The sequence below is a fragment of the Panthera leo genome, chromosome A2 (genome assembly GCF_018350215.1).
Source record: "Panthera leo isolate Ple1 chromosome A2, P.leo_Ple1_pat1.1, whole genome shotgun sequence".
Lineage (NCBI taxonomy): Eukaryota > Metazoa > Chordata > Mammalia > Carnivora > Felidae > Panthera > Panthera leo.
The window spans coordinates 116,676,483-116,681,670 of NC_056680.1; the positions used below are offsets into that span (position 1 = coordinate 116,676,483).

Below are 5,188 nucleotides of genomic sequence, written 5' to 3' on the forward strand. Positions count from 1 at the left end.
CACACAGCAATAGAAAATAAATACACCAGACTTTAGCTTGAGTCTTGTTCTAGGTTAAATTGTGTTCACCCCAAAGATGTTGAGGTCCTAAGTCCCAGTACCTGCGAATGTGACCTCACTTGAAAAGAGAGCCTTTGCAGATTATCAAGCTAAGATAAAGTCACTGGGGTGGGCTTTAATCCAATCTGACTGATGTCCTTTTAAGCAGGAGAAACACAAACACACCTACAGAGGGCAGCCACAGGGAGAAGGAATGCCTGAGTCTACCAGAAGCTACAGGGTAATGGCACAGAGCAGATTATCTTTCGCAGTCCTCAGAAGGAACCAACCCTACCAGCCCCTTGATTTTTGGCTTCTGTCCTGCAAAACTGAAAGACAAAACATTTCTGTTGTTTCAGCCACTCAGTTTGTGATACTTTGTGATGGCAGCCTGGGAAAATAATAGTTTTCAAAGGCAGGAAGCTGGGAAGGGCTGCTTTCCCATCACGGATGGGAAAAGACTAGAAAGGAGAATAGAATTCATCCATCCATCCATCCACCCATTCAATAGACATGGAGCCTCTACGTTGCCGGCTGTTGTGCCACGTGGGCCCTGTGTGCTATGCAGTGGGGTTCTGAGATCAAAGCACAGCCACTACCCTCAAGACGCCCATCATCTAACGGGGAGGGTATAGAAAGCACAATTCGGTTTGACATGTGCTAGAGCAGAATATGAACATAACTTTATGGTGCTTAATCCTATCTGGAAAGAGGGAGAAGGAAGGCTCCCTGGAAGAGGGACATAAAAGGGGAAAAGGAAGAAGAGGAAGAAAGAGGGTACTCTAAAGACAAGGAATCAGACATAAACACGTATGAAGACGTGAGAGAGCACAGACATTCCAAGTACCGCTCCCCAGGTCAGAGCAGAGAGTGCTTGTGGGCACAAAACCAACCGTGCTACTATCTGCTGTGCCAAAGGATTGAACTGCATCCTGCAAGTTTGGGGAGCCACGGACGAGCCTCACAGAAGTCAGAGTCGGGTGGGATTGTGACATAGAGTCCCGAACCATGGCCGTGGCAGATGGGATGAAGAGGAGAAGGCCCCTTTGAGAGAGATGTGGGAGCCAGAATTGACGAAACTTGATGAGTTGTCGTGTTAGAGAAAGGAGGAAAAGAAAGGAGTCCAGAATGATTCCGCATTTCTCTTGCCGACCAGGCAGGTGCTGGTAACTTCCCTAACCCAAGGAATATGAGAAAGAGATGAAATTAGTTGCCACCCCAGTGACCACTGCCCTCCTCTTTGCTAAGAGAACCCCAGCTTTGTTCACCCTCCTCTAAGGGGCCATGAATTCAAGGGAGGCTGGACCCCTTCCCAGTGCACAGGCAATAAATCTTGTTACATTTAGACCCACACTGTCCAATACAGTACCACTGGCCACATGGAGCTGTAGCGCACTTGGAATGTAGCTAATCCGAAGTGAGATGGTCTGTGAATGTAAAATATACATTCGATTTCAAAGACTTGATATTTAAAACAATGTAATATCGGGGCGCCTGGGTGGCTCAGTCGGTTAAGCGGCGACTTCGGCTCAGATCATGATCTCTCAGTCCGTGAGTTCGAGCCCCGTGTCGGCTCTGTGCAGACAGCTCAGAGCCTGGAGCCTGTTTCAGATTCTGTGTCTCCCTCTCTCTGACCCTCCCCCATTCATGCTCTGTCTCTCCCTGTCTCAAAAATAAATAAAACATTAAAAAAATAAAAAAATAAAAAAATAAATGTAATATCAATAATATGTTGTATTGGGTAAATGTTGAAATAATATTTTAGATATGTTGGAGGGCAACATAAAATATAGCATTAGAACTAATATCACCTTTTCTTATTGTTGTTTAATTTTTTTTTTTTTTTTTTAGTATTTATTTATTTTTGACAGAGAGAGACAGAGTGCAAGGGGGGGAGGAACAGAGAGAGAGAGAGAGGGAGACACAGGATCTGAAGCAGGCCCCAGGCTCTGAGCTGTCAGCACAGAACCCATGAACCTTGAGATCACAACCCGAACCATAGTTGGACCCTTAACCGACTGAGCCACCCAGGCGGCCCTTCTTGTTGTTTTTAATGTGACTGACTGCTAGAAAGCTTAAAATTCTATATGTGACTCACATTATATTTCTACCAGACAGTGCAGGTTTAAGCCAATCATGGTGATCTCATTCCCTCACCAGGTGAAGGATTTAAGATGGTATATGCATGTAATGCATTTATGATCAATGAAAATGGGGGGTGGGGTGGTTGATGGCAAGGCTTCTAGAAGGTTCTCCACTCTCTTCAGAGGGAACATAAAACAGGGAGAAACATTCCTTTTTCTGCCATGGATGTTGATATCAGTGTGCTGCCTGGAACAATGGCAGCCATTTGGGGACCCTGAGGATAGCTGGCTTAAGTAAATAAATCAGAGTCTCAAGATAGAGAAAAACTATATCCTTGATGACATAAATGAGCCTCTCATTAACCCACAGAATTTTTATGTTAAATTATATTTTTTATGTAAAATATATTGTTAAAGTCAAATTTAAATGGGTTTCCTGTTGTTTGCGGTCAAAAGCATTCCATCTAGTGACAACAGTGTCAGAGGCTGTTCTCTGTGTATGTTATCCCTCTTCTTCCTGTATATTCAAGTTTTTCCTCTGAAAAATAAGGAGAAAATCAGATTACTATTTGGATAGTTTTGTCTTTATTTATTTATTTTTGAGAGACACAGAGAGAGAAAGGGAGTGGAGGAGGGGCAGAGAGGGACAGAGAATCCAAAGCAGGCTCGGAGCCATCAGCGGGGAGCCCAGTGTGGAGCTCGATCCCACGAACTGCGAGATCGTGACCTGAGCCAGTATCAAGAGTTGCACACCTAATCGACTGAGCCACTCAGGCATTCCTGGAAAATTCTTTTGTGTTCTATTTCAATATGCCATCATCTTTTGTGTCTGTGGCTGAAATGGTCTTGATGGGATAACACTTTTTCTGAGTAATACTCCACTTTTTTTTCTTCTTTCCTTTCTTTTTTTTTCCCCCCCCGATATGTGAATAAGGAGTAGACCCAGGTCAGGCAATGGAGGATGGATTTGTTTCTGTAGTAATTCCTGTGCAGGTACCGTGAGCTCTGTACGTGGTGGGGAAGGAGCCACTTTTCTGGACAGCTGCCAGACTCCAAACCTTTCAGAACGTGGTAGCTGTTGTCTCTGGAAGCAGCTTGATATGGTTTCAAAGAGAGGGGGGCTGTGATCACCACAGCCTGCTGCGTTTAGGGAACCAGTATTAAAAATCTAAATTTCACAGATCTCTTCTCTGGCACTTGATTATATATTGATATGAAGATTTTAGTGTTCATGACTCTGACCCACCATGCCATGTCTTCAGCTGTCCTCCCCAAGGTCCAAATATAATAAGCACCCAACATCAGAAGGGAGAAACTGCTGGGAATTCTGGTCAATGCCTGAAGCAAGTAAGAGAGACAAGGAAAAGAAAGAAAGTGTTTTAAACAGTTGTTGGCAGCAGAGACATTTGTGAGCGTGAAGCAGCAGAGAGAAAACAGAAGAGGTGTGGGGACGGAGCGGTGTGGAAGCTGAAAGGGACCTTTGAGCTTTCAGTTCAACTCCTTCCCTTAAACATGAGGTAATGGGGCCCAGGGAGGTGCTCTTGGCTCCTTCCTTCTGCCTTCTACATGCACAGAATTCTGGCCACGACCCGTCCTCTAGGAAACATAGGGCTGTGGGCATGGGAGACACCGCAGCCCTGTCCTCCAGGGGCTCCCGACACCAGCTGTGACAGAGTCAAGATCAAACCCATGTTAAGGCGATTTTGTTTTTGTTCTTACTTTGCTTTGTTTTGTTTTCCTAAGTCCCTGCCTCCCTCTATTCCAGATATGAATCAGTACTGGCTCTCAGACTACTTCTGCTTTATGTCTGTGCTGGTGGGGTTTGGTGACCATTAGATTAAGAAAATAAAGCAGTAAATTCTTGCTCATATGTTATTCTGGGGAAGCATGCTGTTACCCTCTCTTTCCCTCCTTCCTTTCTTCTTTCCTGTCTTCTTCTTTCCTTCCTTGCTTATTTCCTTCCTTCCAATATACATTATTTCCTTGAGCAGATTTATTTACCATTTTTACCGTATTTACTATTCTTCCTAACCTTGGGAATAACCAAGAAACATCTTGGTTGGAATCATGAATCCAAACAGAACTACCACAAGCATAAAAGTCAAGGGACAAGTGCCATCCACTGACCCTTCTCACACTCCTGTCGGGAATTTTTACTTCAAATACAGCTATTCTCTGGAGACATACAAAACTAGACAAGTTTGCATCTTGTGTCTGTTCCTGGAGCCTGGGAGGGTAGATTGAAGTCAGAAGAGCAGAAGGGAAGGAAGACCCAATACATTTGGAAGGACATCCGAAAAAGATGAGCCAAGAAGAAGGTCGGCTCTGGTGGAGGACTCCTTCCCTACCCTTAGAATCCAAAGCACCCCCCCTCCCAGCCTCAGCCCCAGGCAGCAACAAAAGGCGGGTCTAGAACTCACTGAAAACCTGTCCTGCACACCAGCAGAAGAGCAGGATCCGGAGGGCTGACTGAGCAGGGCAGGGACCGGGCCAGTGAATAAGGGAGAATGGAAAGGATAAAGGCGACAGGGAAGGAGAGAGAAAGGGTTTTCTCTTGAGAAGCTGCAGGGAATCCTCTGGATCCTCTGTGCCTCCCTCACCATGTGGCTTTCCAGCAAGTCCTCCAGCAAGGCTCTCCAACGTGTTCCAAAGCCGTCAGCCCCTCCCCCACCCTCGTCCAGTGCACCACCATCAGGCAGGAGGGCAGAGCCTCCTAGAAGGCCTCTGAGCCTCCACCCCTTCCTGCTTAAAATGCGTTCTCCCTGGAGCAGCTAGAGGGACCATTTAAAACCATAAATCAGATTGTGAGGTCACAATTCCGCAGCCCCAGCAGTGCTCCGGGGGGCATCCAGCCCAAGTTCCTCCCTAACTTTCTCCATTACCACTAGCTCCCTCACTCACCCATCCAGCCCTTGCTGGCCTTCTTTCGGGTCTTTGCAGATCCAGCTGCATTCTCCCCTGAAGGCCTCTCCGCTTGCTCATCCCTCCTGCCTGGAACACCATCCCTTCAGCACCTGCCATGGCTCTCTCCTCCTCATCCTTTGAGCCTCAGCTCAGTCAGTGCT

At 46.3% G+C, this 5,188-nt stretch overlaps 1 long non-coding RNA gene across 1 annotated transcript; it reads right to left on the bottom strand.

Annotated features, from left to right (window-relative positions):
* Positions 1–2,493: 2,493 nt before the first annotated feature.
* On the bottom strand, positions 2,494–4,862 carry LOC122213507. The gene is made up of 3 exons (XR_006199552.1): positions 4,724–4,862; positions 3,370–3,461; positions 2,494–2,661 (listed from the first exon to the last, which is right to left on the bottom strand). It is a non-coding gene; the product is annotated as an uncharacterized LOC122213507 (long non-coding RNA).
* Positions 4,863–5,188: the final 326 nt, after the last annotated feature.